This window comes from Stenella coeruleoalba, assembly GCF_951394435.1.
Source record: "Stenella coeruleoalba genome assembly, chromosome: 7".
Taxonomy (NCBI): Eukaryota; Metazoa; Chordata; class Mammalia; order Artiodactyla; family Delphinidae; genus Stenella; species Stenella coeruleoalba.
In genome coordinates, this window is record NC_137153.1 from 106202110 (window position 1) to 106224942 (window position 22833).

Below are 22833 nucleotides of genomic sequence, written 5' to 3' on the forward strand. Positions count from 1 at the left end.
TGTGTGAGAGCTCAAAGGCAGGAGAGCTCGGAGCCACTGAGGACATGAATGGTCAGTGAAACTGGAGGGGAGAGTGAGAAGGGGAAAGGCGCAGAGGTGGGGCTGGCAGGCTAACAGGGGCTGGGACTTGTGAGCCGTGCTTAGTGATAGAGTTTTGTCTGAAGATGAATGCAGAATCGCTGAAGGCTTTTAAACCAAAAAGCGACACAATAGAAATTTGTTATAGGAAAACATGTTGCTCGGCACTGTCCCACGTACTTGAGAGGAAATACAAGATCATCTGTGCCTTGGCAGTCTAATAGGCAAAATAAAATGAAGTCAGAGAGCTGTGATACAATTACGTGTAAAAGAAGACTTGAGACAGATTGGTTTCCATTTACAAGGCCAGGGGAAATCAGTCCTGGCTTAGTCAGTGTGGGCTGCTATAACAGAATACCATAGACTGGGGGATTTAAACAACAAGACTTATTTCTCACAGTTCTGGAGGCTGGAGATCCAAGATCAGGATGCTGGAAGATTCCATGTCTGGTGAGAGCTCTCTTCTCAGTTTGCAGATGGCTGCCTTCACCAGTGTCTTCACGGGGTGGAAAGAGGTCAGCTGTGGTCTCTTATCCCCTTATAAGGGCACCGATGTCCTCATGGGGTCTCCACCCAGAAGATATTATACAAACCCAATCACGCTGGGAGGTGCTTAATAGTCTGTGGGGGAGGGATTGGAGCTGAAGTTGGTGGAGATTAACATCAGGTGTGGAGGTGCAAAATCTAAGGGGAAGCTGGAAATAAAGACATAAAGAAGTTGGCTTTTGCTTACCACGTACCTTCGTCCAGACTAAACATCTCTCCGTTTCTTAAATGCAACAGGTTCTCTCTTGTCTCCCGGATGTGCTACTTGGAATATTCTGCCTTCTCTTCCTTCCCAACTTCCTTTCATCTGATTAACACCCTCTCAGCCTTCAGGTGTCAGGTTGGACATCACCTTTTCTGGAAGTTTCTCCATGGATTCCTCAGTCTGGAGATTGGAATTGTTTGTCTATCGCTCCATTAGATGATAACCTCCATGAGGGCGAGCACATGAATTGTTGCCCATTGCTGTGTTCCATGACTTAGCACAAGCCTAGCAAATACCAGGCTCGTGCTACCTATTTATTGACTTGGCTTGAGTTGGAAGCCAGGAGCGTCCAAACAGGGTGGAATCTAATCTGAGGAAAGGTTCAGGGTCAGAGTTTTAGAAGCAGGGCTGCAAACTCAGAGCAGGCTGGGCACCCTATTTATTTGAGCCAGTTGAATACTGTGAGGGTTGGCATGCGTGCTTAAAATTCAGGGCTACCCCAATAAAGTGCACCAACTACACAGATCTGGGAGAAATTAATTGTTTCAGGGAGAGAGAGGAGCCCTGGGAAGCAGTGTGGGTACAGTGGTATTTCTGCTTGGCCTTGAGGGACAGACAGGCTTGGGGCTGCCAATGCACAGCTCTGTTCTCTCTCTGCCTTGGCACCTGTTGATCTTCCAAATTCTCTGCACACCGCTGTCTCTGTCAGAGCACAGGTGCGGCTTAATGTGCGGAGTGTCACCTAGGTTACATCCCACGGAGGACACCTATTATGTGCTGTTACGGGCTGGGATCTCCAGGCGCATGCATTCAAAGCACAAAACACCTATAGCATATTCCACAGGGCGCCCCTTATGTATTCATGATCATGAATAGTGTATGTGTACGTGGATCCATAAAAACTTGCATTTCCCTCAGAGGCTTAACTTTTCAAAGAGCTTCCACAACTCGAACCTTGTTTCCTTTGCACAGGAAATATGTGCAGGTGAGGAAGACATGGTTGTGCTCACATTGCAGATGTTGCTCACACTGCAAATGACTTGTCCAAGGCCACACAGCAATCCTTATGCAACTAGGGATGGGACCCAAGGTGTCATAATTGCCAATTAATCAAACCCTTCCAATCCAGTGTCGGTGAGCTCTCTACTTCGTGATAAAATATGTTCAAATGTGTTAAGGACAACTGCCAGTAACTCAACCTGCTGTGCAATGTTTAATAAAGTCTTAAAATATGATCTTTTGATAGGTGAATGATTTTTAATTGTTATATCTTCCTGATTGACCAAAGAAATAAATTTCTTCAATTATAAAAATTGGGTCCTTGTGCTTTACTAATATGTGTAATGGTGAATGCTAGAAACAAATGAGTAACAAATGAGTAATGCTAGAAACAAATGAGTAACGTGAACTTATATTCATCTAAAGTTAAAAGCATTTGGTTACATACCTAGCTTATAATGAAATCAACTAAATTAAATCACTAAGGATCAAAATCCTTCAGGGAAACTGTTTCTTCTCTGAATTTAAACACTAGGCCAAGTAACCAGAAGGTTAATGTTTAGGTAATTAGCTAACGGCAAAGCATATATACATATGCAACTATAAGACGCCAACTAATGACACTGCTATGTGGAGTCCTTATAACATTTTCAACTCAAGCTTGGAGCAAATGCATTTTCTTTGCTCCCTTACCCAGAACCCTCCCACCCAGCTTTGTTTTCTGTTTCTTCTTTTCTTCCACCCATTTCCCTCTAAGACTATTTCCTCTCTGTGAAGGTTTTCATAATAAAGCCAGTGATACTACACGCTCCTGATTCTGAAGAAGTAATACAGCTGTGTTGAATTAGTATAGCTAAGAAGAAAGTATAGCCGTGAAATTCATTTCTGTGGTCTGATGTCTTTCTGCATCATGTGTTTTCAAGCATTCGTATAAAGAAGTGCCTTTTGAGGGCGTTCATGTTGTCTTTATCTTTCACTCTCACTGCTTCGTGCATACTCGCGCGCACACACACACACACACACACACGCACATGCTTGCAGAGACAGAGGCTGTCCCTATGCAAACTTTGCCAAAAGTGTTCTCCCACAGATAAATCACTTCCTCCCCAAGGAAGCAAATACCTGTGCCACATAGCTGGAGTGGGTGGGGGGACTCTGCATCCTGAAATACCCTGTCTGTCAACTGTCAATCGTTTAGCACCACAGTGAGGAGAGCCTCTCTGATCGCTGAGCAGTCAGGAGAGCTGCCCACACTGGACTACCAGCACCAAGGCCCTTTCCTCAAGGTGGCTCCCGAGACCAGCTCCGGGATGGTCTGAAGGACCCTGTGTCAGGAGACAGCTATGATTACTGGTGGTACCCTCCAGGATTACTTCTGTGATTGGCCCAAAGAGCAAAGCCTGCATGTGCTTCCCAGAGCTAATGTCAAAACTAAGCGGAAGCCTCAGGACAGATGAATTAGGGCTTGGAGATCCCATGGTGGTCATCCTCCCACCGTACTCAAGAGGAAAAGAATCCCACACAACATACTGATAGGCTGCAAATATATGAACGCTGATATTTGCTTCCCCTATTACACAAAGGAAGAAAACACATAAATGGGTTAATTAGCTCCTATGCAGCATTTAATTAGAGCATCTTTGTTCACTCTGCTTTAGCCAGAATCTCAATTATTTATCCCTATTTCCAGGATTTTTGAGCACAGACGTACATTTTTACTAGGGGCTCCCCATCTGAAGCCTGGGGTCTCAGCGATCTTCCATGTGGCAGTGGCAGCCAATTTCAACATGAAATTTTGATTACTTTCAAGTTATCCCATTATCACAGGGAACAATGGCTCCTTTCAACCCTCAAAAGGCATTTTTTCCCTTTTTTTTTTTTTTTTTTTTTTGCGGTACGCGGGCCTCTCACTGTTGTGGCCTCTCCGGTTGTGGAGCACAGGCTCAGGACGCGCAGGCTCAGCGGCCATGGCTCACGGGCCCAGCCGCTCCACGGCATGCGGGATCCTCTCGGGTCGGGGCACAAACCCATGTCCCCTGCAACGGCGGGCGGACTCTCCACCACTGCGCCACCAGGGAAGCCCCCAAAAGGCTTTTTTTTTTTTTTCACACTGTATGTGTATAATTATAAATAGGTTTTTTAGAAGTCCAGATTGGCGTCAGGGCTGGAAACTTGTTGACTTTTCTTCCCATAAGATGAAGCAATGATAAATGACCTTGATTATGTAAAAACTCATTCAATCCTCACAATCCTCTAAGGTAGGTATTATTATTATTTTTTTATCAGCATTTGTCAGATAGAGAAACTGAGTCACAGAGAGGTTAAGGGATTTGTCCAGAGACTTGATCGCAGGTGGCCTGGATCCTAGGTCTAAACTCTCAGTCATCGTGCTTCTATGTTTCTCAACAATACCATAGTCTTTGCTGCATGAACACCAATATCAATTCTATTGGAATCATAAATTGACACAGATCATTCTTTTTATAAGAATGATGTTAGTTAGAACTATTTTGATTCTGAATAAAAGAAATCAGACTCATATTTAACATATGCAAAAGGGGAAATTTATTATAAGGGGGGAGGGGATGTCTCTTGAGGAAGCCAAGGTCAGGAATGCAGCTGGACATCAGAAACAATGGGAACCAGGAACTGAAACAGCATTAGGACGCTCTCCTTGTCTCTTTTCCTTATTTCTTTCTATTATCACCTACACCTGCTTTCTTCTTCATTCTGTCTGTCTGCAGAGTTACATCTTCAAATCCCTGTTCCTTACAGAGGAGAAGCACATGTCCACAGATTCTGAGCTTTATTTTTGACACACTTGGACCCAAAGAGAGACTAGTCCAATATTTGCTCCTAATATGTCCATAAAGCCCAACATGAAAGTGATGATTATTATCGTTGTCACGGAGGCCTTTGTGGTGGATAACTCTATTGATTTCTGTGTCTGGTGCTTGGACCAGCTCCTTTGCCCTACCTCCTCAGGTGCCTGAAGTAGGAGCAGCTGCCTTTTAAAGCAAAAGCTTTACAAGGGTCCCCAGTCCTTACTGGGCCGGTAAGGAGCTTCCTTGGACCTTTTCAAATCTGTAACTGTCTTCCAGAATTTGATACCTGAAACAGTATCAAGAAGTAGGAAAAGTGGTTATTACTATTCTTTTTCTTTCTTTTTTTTTTTTTTTTAACAGATGAGGACTCAGGTTCAGAGAGATGACAATACTTATCCAATTTTGCATTGCTGTCAAGTGGTAAAGTCCTTTCTCAACGACTTTTTGTACAATGAAAGCAAAATTCGAAATTCAGCTTTTAGGGCTTCCCTGGTGGCGCAGTGGTTGAGAGTCCTCCTGCCGATGCAGGGGACACGGGTTCGTGCCCCGGTCCGGGAAGATCCCACATGCTGCGGAGCGGCTGGGCCCGTGAGCCATGGCCGCTGAGCCTGCGCGTCCGGAGCCTGTGCTCCGCAACGGGAGAGGCCACAGCAGTGAGAGGCCCGCGTACCGCAAAAAAAAAGAAAAAAAAAAAAAAATTCAGCTTTTAGTCCTGGTGTACTCTGCATTGGAGAATCCAAAGGCAGTGCACCTGATTTGAAGATTAGGAGCCAGGTCTCCCAACTTCTGGTCTTGCCACAGAATATTTCTTTGCACTCATAAGGGCTTTGAAGCACACATTATTGTGACAGCCCAGGGTTCAGAATTTAACCTTTTTCCTAGAACCATTCCTTTTTTGGCACAGAGCACATACAATTTTCTTTTATCATTTTCTATTTAGCTCTTTGTTTTTTCTGCCAACTCTGGATTCTGAGAAAGTGGCCAACGTTGCAGATGTCAAAGCTATTGACTGTTCAGATTTCCCACACGGAAGTGATGCGTTTCCTTGCCTTGTCCCCTACCTTCTTTTAAGAGCATTTAAAGAGCATCTCCACTCAGCAGCCTATGAATCAGCGTCATCAATTAATACATATGGACACCCACTCCTCAGAGCTTCACACTGAGCTGGGCATGGCTCTCTGCGGGGGCTCACGCAACGCCATTTTCAAGGAAATTAGAACAGATCTCTTGGGTGAGCGGTGTCCTACAAATCATGAATATGTAGTTAACCAGCTGTAAAGCATCTCTCACTCTATGGCACAAACAGTTGGTTTTAATTCAGAATTTAAAGCAAAAAATATTCAGGTTGTAGCTAAAAGAGAGCTCCTTGGTCACCCAGGGGGAAACAACGGCATGAGCCATTCAATGAAGATATTGCATCTCTGTCCCTGGAAACCTGTTCTAGTGCAGGCTCTTGTGGTAGCCAGCAACCAAGGTGGTCCCCAGTGATTCTTACCACCTGGTATTCACGTCATTGCATGGTCTTCTCCGACCACGAATAGGGCTGACCTGTGTAACCAATAAGATACTATAGAAACGGCAGTGTGCTACTTCTGAGGTTAGGTCATAAAAGACATTGCAGCTTCCTCATAGTCTTTCTTCAATTGCTTACACAGGGGAAAGACAGCTGTCATATCATGAAGAGCGTCAAGAAGCTCACGAAAAGGCCCCTATGGGAAGGAACTGAGGCCTGCTGGACAAAGCCTGCATCAACTTTCAGGCATGTGAGTGAGCCCCCTTGGATGTGCATTCTCCAGCCCTGGTCAAGCCTTCAGGTGACTGTAGCCCTAGCTGACATCTTGACTACAACCCCAAGAGGGATTTTTAGATAAAACCTCAGCTAAGCTGCTACCAAATTCCTGACCCACAGAAACTGAGATAAAAAAATATTTACTATTATTTTGAGTCACAGAATTCTAGGGTAATTTGTTATGCAGCAATAGATGACTAATGCAGGTTGAAAATTCTGCTCTGTCCATATCCCATTTTAGAGAAGCTACCTTTATACAACGCTTAATAAATGAGCACAGCTGAGCTGAATCAGCTCAGTAAGGTGGGTGCTGCTTTTGAAAAAGGAATAGAGAGCTGGGGGTTTTGTCAGCCCCCAGGAGCCAGGGACAAGCAGAAAGCAGAGGATGCTATGACTGAGGAGGAAGGACAAGAAGCAAGAGAGAAGCAGAGAAGAGAAACAAAATAAAACAAAAATGAGAAAGTAGCTTCGGATCCTAGAGGCTTCTTAGTCCCTCTTCTCAGGGTACTTGAAGCCAATTCTGAATTTCCAGGTCTCCATGACGTTTCAGATCCTTTGATTTCAACCAATATAAGGTGCACTTCAAAGGGTCCTGAGGCAAAAGTACCATCAAAAGTTATCAGAGGATCACTTTTCCAGATGTTGGGATATTTACCTAGAGGAAAGGGCTCCGGACTTGAGCTCTTAAGAGGCAGCGTTTCATGGAAGAAAGAACATGCTTTCCTTGTCATCTCTTTATTTTACAGGCAAATAAATGGCTTAGAGAAAGTGATTTTCACACAGTCCTATTGTGATTTAAAGAGATAATGCAATCTCTCTAGTATCAAATAGAGACATAACTAAGAAAATGATGTCTTCTGTAGATGCCTGTTCACTCATTTCTACAAAGCCCAGGTTCAAGAACAGAAGAGATTTACACAGCACTGGAACAATGATCTCTCCCCTCTGAATCCCATGACTTGCCATGATGAATAGCTGGACAGGCAGGAGTGATGTCACACCCCTGCATTGCTTATTGTGGTGGACTCTGTCTCAGGGAAAGAACACTTCCCTGTGGGGCTCTGCATTGGCTTGGATATTAATTTGGCATGGAAACTAAGCCCACTGTGTGCAAAGGAGCTCTGGTGAGGAGCTTTTATTTTCCATAAAACAGTAAATCTAGATACCCAGATTATGGTCCAGCTTCCTCCTCTGGAGAGAACTCACAAAAAGGAATCTCAACTTGTGAAAAGTAGTAAGAGTTCCTTTTGCTTTTCATTGCAAGAGGGTTAAAAGATAGTAATACATGCACCTGAGAACATGAGGTTTGTGAGGTACTCAAAGCCAGAGGAAGTCAGATGAGAAAGGATGGGTGCCGCTGAGGAAGTCTGCATGCAGGAGATGGGGTATGAACTGTGCCTTGCACAGGTCAAGAGGTGCAAGGCGAACCTGCAGACCAGAGGCAGAAGAATGCAGCTCTTGTGTTAATTTCCAAAGGGAGACTGATAATATTTCCATCATGAATGCTAAATAACGTCTCCTGCAAGGAATGTTTCATGCTTCCATAAACAGCCCACGCCTGTGTGATATTATGGAAGAAATTCTCCACAATGGTGAGGGATTTCTACTTACAGGGAGTTTCTAAGTGAGCTGCAATGAAGAGTCTTCAATAAAAGAAGAAATGAAACATCAGAGACACTTACAGAGACAGTCTTGGAATGTGTAACCATCTTTTTTTGGTCTCTCAAAAGAACATTGCTGCCTTGTTGTTTGCTTCTGCTTCTCAGCCCAGGAGATTTAAGATTTTAGGAGCTTCGCTCTGCTGACCTCTCCAACCTCAACTTTGACCATGCCCCCATCCAAATCTATTCCAGATAAACTGAACTATTGCTGTTCTCCATCTCCAAGCATACACACCTGCTATTCTGTCTGTCTTGAACACTCCCCCAGGCCTGTCTTTACCTGGCTAATTTCTTTCCTTGTTTCAGAGCTCAGCTGAGAGATCAATGCCTCTGAGAAATTGGTCATGTTCCCTTCCACATTCTATCCGCCCCCCAGCAACTCTCCTGTGGGGATCTGTAATGGATCCTTGTCTTGCTTTTTCTGCTACTCAGCAGCTTTGGAACACACACATGTACGCACACACACACCACACACACTCTGGTTGGGCAATGTCCTGCCTTACTCCAATTTGATCGGTTACAGTCCCAGCCTGACCAACTGGGCACACCCAAGTGAAACCTTGAGTAGAAAGTCAGGAACGTGAGGAAGGAGATTTGTACAAACTCTCTTTCCTGCTGAGGCTGACAGTAGAAGCATTTGGGGTTCAGGCCACAGGAAGAGGGAGTTCTGGTGTCCAGCACCCAGGGCCAGTGGGATGTGTTGCCATCTTTGGTCAGAGGCTGGCACATTCCCACACTGTGGTTTGGGTGCTGTGTGGTGGACAAGGCTGGTTCTCTGCAGGCCACCATTAACTCATTCCTTCCCTCAATTCTTTCTCTGCTGAAAGAGTTGTTTTCAGCTGAGAACCCTGAATGAGACAGTACGCCCTCCTCTGTGCCCCTACAGCCCCCGAACTTCCCCTTCACTCCATGTTATAAGTTGTTCTATCTGGCTATCTGTCCTCCTATTTGTCCCATCCATTTCCTCAGGGTTGGGCCAGTAGACCTTCTTCAGAATGATATCCCAGTTCTTACTGTGACACCTGGTGAAATAAATATTTACTGATTAAATAAGCATACAAATGAAAAAGATTTTTTTCCAAGTGCCTTGTACCATTCTCTGACTTTGGAAGACCCCTGTCAGCTATGCTTTCACCCGGGATGCCTTATTCCCAGAGCACACGTCTGTGGACACCAGGGTATCCTGAGAGAGTGGGTTAGAATCCAAATGGGAGTGGACAGTTGCCTGGAATAGCCAGAAATAAAACAGAGGTGCTTGAACCTAAAGAAATAGACAAGTTCATTACCAGGCAAACTCAGTATCAGGGGCTTCCACTGCATTCAAGAGGGGAGTGCAAGTTCATAGGGAATAGGGAAACCAGCGCTGGGAGCAGAGGGCAGAAAGAGGAGTGCAGGGTCAGGTGGGAGGGAGAGTGAGAGGGCTCACCTGGTGATGAGTGGGGGTGGGCAGAGGGAAAGCAGCTGTACAATGACCTTGAGGTGGAATGTCTGGGCACATGCCAGGAAAAGGAAGAAAGCTAGAGATGCTGGGGATGGGTTCAGCGGTATTGCCACGGAGAATCCATGTTGCCTGGGAAAGTCTCTTTGGCGTTTGCCTGGAAAGCCACAACTCAATCTTTACAACAACTTGAGCCTAACATCCCTGCCAGAGGAGTTTTTTGGGACCTTGGGCTTGGTTTGGATCATTTATCAGGAACTCAGAGACCCCTGAAGTTTCTATTCAAACATGTATGGCACTAGAGTATAGTTATCTGTTTATATGCTTATTTAATAATAGTAATGACAATAATAGTTACTAATTGCTAAATGCCAGGCACTTCATGTACGTTATTCATCTAATCCTTCCAACAGCTCTATAACTTAGGTACTGTTATTATCCTTAATTTTCAGATGGTAAAAGTAAGGTCCAGGGAGGTAAACTGACTAGCCTCAGGTTGCACAGCCAGTAAGTGGCAGAGAGAAGATGTGACCTCAGGGTGTGAATTTCAGAGCCTCTGCCCTTAAACACTAGGTTACAGTGACTTGAGTCTACATCTCAGCTGAGTGAACAAGCATTAGTTTCCTTACCCCTTTTGCAGTTCAAGAAGTCATATGAGGATCTAGGAACAAGGAAAGAAACCTGTCTGGAGGACACAGACACAGGCGGAGCTGGAACTAGATCCCAGATCTTGCAGCTAATCTCAGATGATAATCTTGCTTTGGGAGAACAATTTAGGAAGGTAAGTTTGGCCCAAGTGGATGTGGGAGGAGGAAAAGGATACCAGCGACTGACTGTCTAGATGGGCCAAATATAAGTGCTCAGAGAAAATGATTTTTGCACAGCGACTTTGCAAAGGCTGGTAGTTAATGTCTTGTGAGTCCAGACGAGCTGCTGCCATCCAAAAACCAGCAAAGCCTGTACAGTCTTGCTGCTCCACTTAGCTGACATATCCAGACATTAGATGCTTCGAGGGGAAAATGCTTCTGATCTACATTGGCTCCAGTCCCAAAAGGGTGATATTTATGGGCAGGCCCATGGGGGAAGGGTTGAGACTGGCTCCAGGCCCTATTTCAGCTGTCTCTACATGGGGCCCAACCCCCTTTTCTTACTTCCCAGCCGAGAGGTAAAAGGACACAAGAAGTATGGAATCTTGAACCTGGTCGTGTCTTCTGGGATCCCCTTAGATGAGGCCCTGGCCGGTCCACACAATTATCTGGGGCATTGTGAAAAAACACACATTGCGAGTCTCACCTAAGACTCTAGAGGCCTGGGTTTTGCACTTTTCAAGAGCACCTTGAGAAATGCTGATGATCAGGTAGCTGGAGGCACCTTTGATCTAATTCAACGGAATGACAGTCACATTTTACAGATTGGGCAGCAGGAAGCACAGGCGGGGAGGAGGAGGGAGCAGAAGACAGAGGTTAAAGCCTGAACTCTGCCATGTGCTTGCTTTGTGGCTCAGGGAGAGTCGCTGGGCCTTCCCAAGTTCCAGTTTTTCATATTTAAAAAAACAGACACAATAAGAGACCCAGCAGCACTACTGTAAGATGTAAGTGTAAAGTGCTTAGCTCAGTGCCTGGCGAAGTCAATGTTTGCTCTTATTAATGAGCGGGGGAGCGGCCAAGTAATTACAACCTAGCAGGATAAATAATTCGGATTATTTTCATTGTTGTGGCTGTTTCTTTCCTTTTATAATTTTTTTTGTGAGATTCAAGACTGCTCACCATTCTTTCTTTTGTGCCCTGCTAGAGGAAATCATTTCCTGGACCACAGGCTGATCCCCGGGTACATGTCTATACAGAAGAACTCCCTTGCTGTGACAACGGATCTCATTTTGTTCTTTTCCTCTCCCATCAGGTCAGCCTGCAGACACCTAAGCAGACCCCACGGCCTGACCTGCCACCGAAGTCCCTCTAGTGTGGAGCATCTGAGAGCATAGGCCCATCCCACGGTCCAGGGACACAGCAGCAAAGGCATGGCTAATTCCCAGTTACACTGGCCCAAGGCCTGGCCCCAGGGCATCTCCAGCTCAAACTCCCCCTGGGTCCTGCTCTGGAAAGAGACCAAATGCAGAGAGTCAGCCAGTGTGAGTGTGTGGCCCTGGATGTATTTGCATATCTGTAAACCAATGCAACTATAATGCTAGATGAGAATATAAATATTTTGGGTGCTGAAGGAGAGGAGAGGGGTTCACAGTGTCCAGCATGCAGGAACTAGGATGCCAAGTGGGGACAGAATTATACAAGCTGCTATGAGATGTTCCAGGCCATGTAAGGTGGGATTGTGCCTGGGGGCTGCTGGCACAGATTTTAAGTGTTAAGGCAGTTTAGGGAAACGGGGAGCCTTTGCGAGTCACAGTCATCCGGAAAGGTTCTCCAGGTGTGAGGCATTAGGACATCCTTCAGGAATGTCTCCTCTTACCAGGAAGAAACAATAATTATGATAAAAATGATCACTACAATTTATTAAGCATTTACTCAATTCCAGGACATGTACTAAGTGCTTTACGTGCAACATCTGGTATGTTTCTCACAAAACATGGGGTCGGTGCTATGACTATTATTCCCTCTTTATAGATTACAGGTGATTTGCAAGGTGAACGGCAAGACGAAATGTGAACTCAGACCATCTGATTCCACAGCTGGCACTCTGAATGGCAACCCCTCCCAGCATCTCTGAGTGTGGTTACGACCCAACTGACATGACTAATGCCACTGCCACCACCACCAGAATCATTGCAAGACCTAAAGGTGCTTTCGATAGGCTACCCTTTATGTAGACATTTCATACTTCTCCAAAATGCCTTTTCATGCCTCCTCCCCGTTGCTTCTCAACACCATCCCACAAGGAAGTTGTGATGGGATTATTCCCATTTTGCAGATTAAGACAATGAAGCTCGGAATTTGTTTCTTGCCGTAAGAATACATTTAGTGACAGAGATCATACCAGGACACTTGGCTCCAAACGTAGCCCTTTTCCTTCAGTGTGATGTGGAAGTGTCCCCGGAGTGAAGTGTAATTACACCTTTAGCAAGAGGGTACACTGAAGCACAGAGCGGACCACCTGTTTGCCTGGGTTCCCTCCTTACTCCCCTCTCTGCTTTGGCCGCCCTACTCTGTATGCCTGCTGGAAGGTTCCCTGGTGTCATTTTAGACAGGAGAGCAGCCCTTGGGTAGACCCGCATATCTCAGTTCAGCACTCAGCAGAAAGAGCTCAGATGTCATTAATCACTGTTCTGTTTCCATAAATGCGTCAGCACCCTTACCAGGCAAAGGCAGATACCCCTGGGGAAGAAACTCTAGAAACAGAAGCCAGAGCATGTACCCCAGCGCCAGATGGGAAGGAAGGGGCTGAGGTTGCTGCAGTGTCAGAAGGAGAGTGAGATCTTTATCGCGCCTTTGGGGAAAGAGCTCTGCTTAGAGACCTGTCAGGCAACCAGAACCTCAGCCTCCAGCAACAACTCACCCAGAATTAAATCCTGATGCCCTCTGTTGGTGTTTTCCAGTAATGGTAAAATTTTGGAGATCTAGAGAGGAAGCAAGAATTTGTGGGTCACAGACATAAACCCCATACTCACACATACACACAAACTCACAGGCACCATGATTTTACTCTCAGAGTCTTCAGAACAGAATCATAGACCATCAGACTTGCAGAAACGTTTTAAACATCTGAGTCTTGCCACTTATTTTTTGCAAATGAAGAGACAGAGGCTGTCAGGGGGAAAGCCATTTTTCCAAGGCAAAATACGTGTCACATTCTTTACACATACCGTCACATCTAATCCTTACTGCAGCCTCACATAGTAGGTATTATTCTCTCCCATTTAGAAGAGGGAAGGAGATAAAGGGAAGTCATGGAATGTTTCCAAAGTTAGCAAAGCTATATACTACTTGGCAGGTGTAGGATGCTAATCCAGGCAGATCTGGCTCCAGAATCCATCCACGATGCCTTTCTAGTTAGATAGAGTTTCAACTTGAACTTGGATCACCTAACCTTTAATTTTGTGACCTTTACACAAATGTGTGCAAAATATACATATTCAGTCTCTCCCCGTCCACACAGAGACACGATGAGCTAATCTTAGGCTCATGCCCTGTATATCACTATGGAACATAATGTTTGCTCCAATGAGTGACATCTCATTTTCCACCCGTGTTTAGAACCAATTGAGAGGTAGGCACAGGAACCAAGAGAAAAAATCAGTCTATCACCACTGTTACCGTCGAAGCTCTTAGATGATGTGGCTTTGGGTCTGTTGCCCAGGTGGGCCTACCAACACTTTATCTCTGAATAAGTTAAGCTTACCTGCCCAGTCACTGGTACAGTGGGCAATCACAGTCCTCCAGGCAGAGAGAAAACTGCTCAACTAAGCTCAGCACATGACAAAGGGCAGCTGAACATGCACCCTCCCTACAGGCAGGCAGACCTGAAAAAAACAATACAAACAAACAAAGATGCAAATTGAGGAGCTTTACATACCCATTTTGGGGGCAGAACTCACCAATCAGATAAGCCACTTCCCTGGGGGTATAGAAAGACCAAGAATAATATGTTAATGGAAGTTCCTTTATATGGAAACAAGAGAAGCTGAGTAAAAGCCATTCCACTTAATGCTATTATTTCAGGGGTCCACTAAGAGTGGATAAAATTCTTTGCATTATCTGCAAAGTTTGCAAGTAAGTTAAAGCTTACTGATCTAGAGTCCACAGAATGATTAGACTCCTTAAGAGAACAATTTTCAAGCACTGTGTTATAACTAGCACGTTATGTGCTAGTTACCAATGAATATTTTTCTATTTCCATCAACATGTCCCCATAGGGACTTGAATTAAATTCTAAAACATGCACTTCTGGAGTTTAGACTGGCCTTCCCTTAATTAGTACAAATGACAGCTCTGGCTCTATGTAGATGAGTTACATAGTCGACTCACTGTTCTCTGCATCATAGCAGGGAGGACAGTTTTCAATATAAGCCCAATTTTCACCTGCTTGAAATTCTCTGAAAAGCCTCCTTTTGAGTGGTAACTTGTCAGACCCATTTCTTATCCTAAGTTGGAGGAAAATCAATCCCACTATTTGAGAGTTGGACTCAATCTGAAGCAATAGGCTTGTCAAATTTAATTATTTCACACTCCACTCACCAAGCTTTGAAAGTGTCAATTTCACCTGAGGGGTAATGAGACCAGGGAAGAAAAATCTGACCAAGTGTGGGAAAACAATAAGTTATGGTTAACAACAAAAGCAACCTTTGAAAGTTAGAAAAAAAGTTCCCGCAATGAGGAACTAGAAGAGGGTTAGAAGAGAGAGATTTGCAGATTCATTTTCTCCTAATGTTTTTCATAAAAAATTAGAATTCTGGAAAACACGTGCAGAAAGGGTCCTTAGAAACCATCAAATCAAACTTCTTTAGTTTATGGATACAGCGACTAAGGTATCACTGACATTTAATAATCATAGTAATAACAATAACAACCACCGTTATTTATTCAGCATTGAATATTTGTCAGTCATTTTTCCAAGGTCCCCAGCCAGTCAGTGGGAGAAAATAGGCCAGAGGCTAGGTTTTCCAACTGCTACTATTTTTATACTAAATTCTAAAGTGAGGACCACATAGAAAAGCCTGATAAGTTTATATTTTATCCCCTTCAAATTCAAAGAATAGCAAAGTTTCAATGACATAGCATTGAAATCTCCCACAGAATCAGGACTGATAGATGTTTTTAAAAAAGATAAACAGAGAAAATAGAAAGGTCATTAACATGGTACAATGTCTTTGTTCCTGTAAGGCTATGAAATGAATGAAAATATATCCAAACCTTGTTATTTTCAGCAGTTGGGGTGATGGAGGAATGGGGTTAAGATTCTTAAACTACAAGATTTAAGGTCATGGAAAATGATGATTTGTTCCAAGTTGCTAGATGCAGGGAAGAAGAAAGCAAGAGTTAAAGAGAGTTTTTCTACACAAAATAAAGGAATTAATGTATGTGTCTCCATTGCAATCTGCAATTTCCCTAAGTTCATGAGTATAGAAAAGTAGAACAATCTAGTATGTAAGATATCTGATTTAGACAGATATGGCTTTGCCTCTCACCTCTGCTACCTACTCACTGTGTGACTTTGGTAAGTAACTCTACCTCTTCTTTTTAAAAATTGTAGTAACATATATATAAGATAAAATTTGCCATTTTAACCATTTTTAAAATGTACGATTCATTGGCATCGATCACATTCACAGTGTTGTGCAATCATCACCACTATTTATTTCCAAACATTATCACCCCAAACAGAAATTCTCTACCCATTAAATAATAACCCCTCATTCATTCTCCCCTCAGCCCCTGGTAACCTCTAATCTACATATTTTCTGTTTCTATGAGTTTGCCTTATTCCCTTTAAGTGCTACAATACTTGTCTTTTTGTGTCTGGTTTGTGCCACTTAGTACTACGTTTTCAAGATTCATCTATCTTGTACCATGTGTCGGCATGTGCTAAAGACTGAATAATATTCCATTGTGTAATATTCCATTGTATGAATTTGCCATATTTTGTTTATCCATTCATCCGCTGGTGGACATTTGGGTCGTTTCCACCTTTTGACTATTGACAATGATACTTGTTGGCTTGAAACCTCAGGAGTTTCCCAGGTGAATTCTGAAACTCACCCCCATACGCAGAGGGCAGGGAGAGAGCAGAGAAAGAGGCAGACCCCTCCAGGTTGGTAGGTGGCAGTGCAAGGGAACTTACACACAAGGCTTGTCTTGAGTGGCTGCAAGACAAGTAGATCTCTGCACCTGTCCACCAGACTCTTGAAAGTTTATATAGAGGTCTTAACGGGGTTCAGTCATGTATACCGTACAGATGGTCTCAACATCACGTTGCTCTCTCAAGGCTGCACCCTTGAAAGCAGCACCCACTGTGGGAACTGTGTGCAGAATGCACATTCCGAGGACAGGAGGGGGTAAGGATTGCCTGGGTCCAGCTCCTGGGTCAACTGGCAGTCACATCCTCTTGATTACCTCCTCCAAGAATGCTGTGATGAACCCTGGTGTACAAGTATCTGTTTGAGTCGTTGTTTTAATTATTTTGGGTATATACTTGGAAAGTGGAACTGCTGGGTCATATGGTAATTCTAAGTTTAGCTTTTTTTTTTTTTTTTTTGGTGGCTGTGCCGCGCAGCTTGTGGGATCTTAGTTCCCTGACCAGGGATCGAACCCGTGCCCCCTGCAGTGGAAGCATGGAGTCCTGACTACTGGACCGCCAGGGAATTCCCATAAGTTTAGCTCTTTGAGGAGCCACCACACTGTTTTCCACAGCAGCCGTACTGTTTTACATTCCCATTAGCAATGTAATACAAGGGTTCCAATTTCTCCATGTCCTTGTCACCACTTGCTATTTTCTTTTTTTTTAATTAAAAATTTTAAATTACAGTCATTCTAGTAGCTGTGGAGTGGTGTCTCATTGTGGTTTTGATTTGCATTTCCTGAATGAAGTAACTCAATCTCTTGGAAATTCAGGATCACCATTTACAAAATGTTTAAAGTGATGCTTATCTTGTAGGTCTTCTGTGTAGAATAAATAAGGTGGTATTATTTGAAACAGAAAAATCCAGTAGAGGGTAGATGATGGCACTGATGCTGTTGGAGGTGATGATGCCTTTTTATATCCAGATTGTTCCCTCCTTTTGGAATATCCTCTTTTATCACATTTCCAGGTTTTCAAATTATAGTTGTCCCTCAGTATCTGCTGTGGATGCCTAAGTCCCTTATATAAAATGGCATAGTCTCTGCATATAACCTATGCACATCCTCCCATGTACTTTAAATCATCTCTAGATTACTTATAATACCTAATATAATGTAAATACTACGTAAATTTTATAAACACAATGCAAATGTTATGTGAACAGTTGTCAGTGCAGCAAATTCAAGTTTTGTTTTTCTGGAATTTTCTGGAATTTTTTTCCCCAAATATTTTTGATCTGTAGTTGGTTGAACCTGTTCCATATGGGTACCACATCCTTGGGTATGCCAAGGGTCCACTGTATACCCATCCTCCTGCCTGTTCACGGGAGTAAGAAAATACACACTCAAAGTTGGAGAAGTGGCAAAGGATCTAGGGGAATATCAGCCTCAGCTAACATTCATTCTTCCTTATCTTTACTCACCAGAAATAAGAACTTTTTTTCATCCTTTTAACACCTTTCATTTAAAATATTAATTCAATAGGGACATTGTTGAGAAACCTTCACCTCTGTTTTTCTTAGAACATTTTACTTTGTCTCCTAGTTGATATGTAGGATCTAGGTATTTTTACTTTATGTTTAATCAATTAAGGTAAGATATGAGCAAGGACCAGATGGATACCACTTGCAGCAAGATGGTGGGCATATTCCAGAAATTCTGGTAGGTGTTTTAAATCACAAGGTGCCAAGAGTCAAAAAGAGAAGAAAACTTTCTGGACAAGACGTTTGAGTACAAACAGCTCTGAATTGGAGGCAGTGGTTTCTCATGGTCTTGCTTCTCTGCCTCTTCTGAGCATTCCCTCACAGCTTAAATTAATTAATGAGAAAATCAGTTATAATATATTTGAATCATGTAGACCAGCACCTATCACAGGTTAGAAGATGAGAAGTATTAGCTCTTATTATTATGATTGTGGAGTTCACCTTGTGTTGTTATGGTGTTGGAGCTACTGAAATGAGGGAAGATTACAAAGGATGCAATGGGGAAATCATTCTTTAATAATCAATAGAGTGGGATAATATTTTGAATTACTAACATGTTTTTGCCTCACATTGCCTTACATACTGTGGCCATCCCCTGGAACCATACGTAGGGGCATTCCATTTTCACACCCTCAGGGAAGCATTGTTCCAGCAGAGTAGGCAACAAAAAAATCAATTCTTAGCCTTTGAATTTGGAATCGATAACTTTGACAATAGTTCAAAAGGAACGGATTTTGAATTTCAGGATTCTGGACATTAAAAATAAATGGCCCTGGGGCTTCCCTGGTGGTGCAGTGGTTGAGAATCCGCCTGCCAGGGCAGGAAACACCGGTTTGAGCCCTGATCCGGGAAGATCCCACATGCCACGGAGCAACTAAGCCTGTGTGCCACAACTACTGAAGCCCGTGCGCCTAGAGCCCGTGCTCCTCAACAAGAGAAGCCACCGCAATGAGGAGCCCGCGCACCGCAACAAAGAGTAGCCTCGCTCGCCCCAACTAGAGAAAGCCCACGCACAGCAACAAAGACGCAACACAGCCAAAAATAAAGAAATACATTTATTAAAAAAAAAAAAGGCCCAAGATTTGCATGATGGATAAGTGCTGAATTTGTTCCTGCCATGATGCCAGAGGCCACCATTGGGTAAAGACAATCACCTACAATTCTGTAAAGACTAGCTTTGGCCAAAGGTAAAAGGTTAAATCTTTATCATGGTCACACTTTCATGGGCAACTTGTATCACCTTTTGGTTGGAGAACTTATTGATCACTTTTTTTTTTTTTTTTTTTGGCTGTACTGTGAGGCTTGTGCGATCTTAGTTCCCTAGCCAGGGATTGAACCTGGGCCCCCCTGCAGTAGAAGCATGGAGTCCTAACCACTAGACCGCCAGGGAATTCCTGATCACTTTTGAGATTAAGTGGTCTCACCTGCCCCAAATTTCCTAGCAGTTCGTTTGAACATTCCTTCGAGTACTAGATCATTTCATATATTTTACTATATTAATTTGCACACATAACTTTCCTTTCTTACTCTTTAGGACCCTGGAAAATAGGAACTGCAGCTTATAAGTGTTATTATAGTACATATAAAATGTCATGGTGCAGATGAATCACTTGGAGATTGCAGATCTCCACCTACAGAGATTCTGATTCAGTCAATCTCCCATGGCACCTGGGAATCTATCTTATAAGCAATTATCCCAGGTGATCCTATTGTTAAGTCTAAAGACCACATTTACAAAAACATTTCTCTGTTACACTGAAAACTGTGTCTTGCCCACAAAATGTATTCAGTAAATGAGTGCTAGATTAATGCAAGAGTAGACTAAGGGGTTAGCAGTTTCAAGAATTGGTATTTTTGTTGAGTTTTTATATCTGAAGAGACTCGTAGTGTGAGTGAAAAATGTTGCCTGCCATATCAATAAACAAAGGATTTACAGCCATCAAGTTACTACCGCCACCCGCTATGGAGAGAAACAGACTGCCCTTCACCAAGCCCTCAGCCACTGAGGCCACCCGCAATGGTGTACCCTGAGGGACTCAGGATGGGAGAGCACAGGATACTGGCCCTAGACAGCTAAGATGCATATCAAAGGAATGATTTCGATGAGCCCAGGTTCTTGCATCTTCCCATACAAAGAAAAGTGCTGAGTTCATTAACTAGAGATACCTGGTTTTCTTTATTTAACAGACTACCTGGTCTTTGTTGCAAAAACCCCTATATATCCTGGTTCCTCCCTTATCTCTTTGGAGCAATCTCTTAGAGCTCGCTGAGGGGCTGTGTCCCGGGCTTAAGTCCTCAGTTTTTTCTGCCAAATAAAATATAATTCTCAAAAATATAATTCAAATTCCTTGAGGGCCAGGAGCTTCTTTACCATAATCCTGCCAGGCCATCTACCCAAGAGGAAACTGAGGCTCAGAGAGTCAATCTCTTGCTCAAAGTCAAGGAGCTAGAAAGTAGCATAACCAGGCTTCACATCCTGGTTGGTATTATTTTTAAATTCATGCTCTTTTCATTCCTCCAAGCCTCCCGGGTTACAAAGCTCAGACACCAAGGTCCAGAAACAACCTCTCTCAGTGGTACTGAGAAAGGCGTTTAACCTCTGTGTGCCTTAATTTACCATCAGCAAAATAAGGGCAAAGATACTTAATTAAATAGGGTGTATTATAGACTTAATCAGTGGAGGTGTGGGATGGGAGGTGAAAATGTAAAAGCAGCCTCTAATCATGCCATCATTATTATGAACAATAATAACATTATCAACGTTGGGTTCATAATTTAATCCTTGAAGCACTGACCCACCAGCTCTGATTATTATTATTGATAATTATAAGGGTAAGATAGGAGGTTAATGAGGGTTCTTTGTGGCTTCAAATCTTTACTGGGTAGGAAGAGAGGAAAATTAATTCTTTTCTTTATACCAAATGTAACAGAATTTGGATCTGTTGTCTATTTTTGTGTTTCTTTCTCTCTTAAAATTCCCTGAGGCCCACTTAGAAAAATGGAGTAAATGAATCAGTCTATAAAAATGCATTTTAAAGCCCACAGTGGTGGTGGCTACAACACGTGGTAGCTGAGACAGTGGCTCATCAGGGAAGTGTTCAACCCCAAACTTGCCTATTTTCTGAAATTCAGAGGGAAGTGCTTGAGAGGAATATAACCCCCTAAAAATGTGAGCCTAGGAGTTAGGAAAACTCAGCGAGAGCTCTGGTTTGGTGATTAACCCATGTGTGAGTTTAGCTAAACTGAAATACCTCCATGATCTGATCTACAGAACAGGGGTGACAGCCTTTGTTCAGCTTGCAAGGCTATTTTGAGGATCAAATGATGTGATGTATATGAAAGTCTTGTTGGCCATTAGCTCAGTTTGCAAAGATGTTCAGAAAGAGAAAGACTTTGAATCCTAGATACACACACAAATTGCATGCTTTTTAATAGATTCATTAGTCAGTTATAAAGTCAGAGGAATGATCTGGGTCTCATGTTTGGAACTTGCTGCTCCAAGGTGATGTCTATATTGCCTGGCCACCCAACGCAGACACCGTCATCCCAGGCCGTGGTTATCTACCTGGGAAGGTGTGAGGTGCTCAGCAGATGCCCCTCCTCAGTGCAGCAGAGACGCGGGCACCTTGGTGACTTGCTTACAGAAAATTGGTGATTGAATACATTTCTTGAATATACTTTGACCAGAGGAGTGACCCCACTTTCACCTTTTCATTAATTCTAAACTCAGCATCCATACAATATGATGCCAAACAGCATTGTCGAAAATTAGGAGAAATTGTTCCATTATTAGAAGCTCGTAGAGTAAATGCGGAACTGGCCGCAATTCTTAATCTTCCCCTATATCCATACCCTTTGCAATACAGCTTGGCTGCCTCTTCCATCAAGTGGTAAAGTCTGGTTCCCTGTCCCTTGAATGTGGCCTTCTGACTGACGCTGGCTAAGAGAATATAATGGAAGTGACAGTGCAGTCATTCTAAATCGAGGCCTAATGAGGTGTTTTGCTCACTTTCCTTTGGAACCCAATCATTGGCTACGTCAAGAGCCCAGGCTAACCTTTTGGGGGATCAAATTACTTATGGAGAGGGCCCAGCTGAGGCCATCTATGAGTAATTTAGAGTCAGCAGAGTTGATTGACACACAGCTGCTGGCAGATTCACAAATAAGACAAGTTAAGACAAGAACCACTCTGTTGATACACACACTCAAGAGAAATAACAATGTGTGTTTTAGGCCATTAAGTTTGGTATGATTTGTTACGCAGCAGTTGATAACTCATATAAATATTACAATGGAGACCTTCAAGTATAACATTTCTTTTTTGTAACTTTATGAAAAAAGAAAGTAAAGGGAAAGAAATATTAACCTAGCGTGAGTTTACCATTAACCAGATTTGTCCAATCTCTAATTGTAGTTTTTGAAATTTTTAAATTGTGATGAAATATGTAACTGTAGTTTTACTGTTCATAGTAGAAAAGATCTTGACTACCTATAGAGGTGAGTGTAAGAGGTCATGCAATGACCTCTTTATTTCATGGATTCATTTTAAAACAAAAATAAAACACTTTTATTGAGTACCTGCTCTGTGTCATAAGTGTTGTTGACATTTATGTTGTCATAAATGTCAAACATAAGGCAGGTTTGACATTTCATCTTTAGCAAATTATCCTTTGGAAATCTGCTTTTAAATAGTCCCAGAAGTTAGACCATTTTAAGCTGGTCTCAGTGACAAATATAGATGGAATTCACTGTATGTTTTCAATTGACTCTTTTTCCCTTACCTATGATCAATTTTCTCATCTGAAAAGCAGAAGGTTGGGACCAAGCTCTCTTCCATCTCTCTATTAATTGACGTGAGAAACTTTCCTCATTTTCATTCCCAGTTGGTACATGACTGATACAGTAACTTAAGAGATACCAATGACTTAGCTCAAAGCCTTAGTGAAAATAATGGTGAAAATCTTGGACATTGGATTTCAGCTCCAGCATACAAAGAGCTTGGGATTAATCACTTCAATCTTAA

General features: G+C 43.0%; 1 protein-coding gene across 12 annotated transcripts in view; it reads right to left on the reverse strand.

Annotated features, from left to right (window-relative positions):
- The window catches only part of ASTN2 (astrotactin 2), a 1502867-nt gene that overhangs the window by 930421 nt on the left and 549613 nt on the right, over positions 1 to 22833 (reverse strand). For 10 of the 12 annotated variants that reach the window (XM_079927232.1, XM_079927217.1, XM_079927216.1 and 7 more), the window contains 3 exons: positions 13892 to 14012; positions 13049 to 13109; positions 477 to 773 (listed from right to left, as the gene is read on the reverse strand). The gene's annotated coding sequence lies outside the window, so the exon portion shown is untranslated. Of the gene's footprint in view, positions 1 to 476; positions 1200 to 13048; positions 13110 to 13891; positions 14013 to 22833 lie in introns of all 12 variants that reach the window. The other 2 variants (XM_079927229.1, XM_079927230.1) reach the window with 2 other exon arrangements.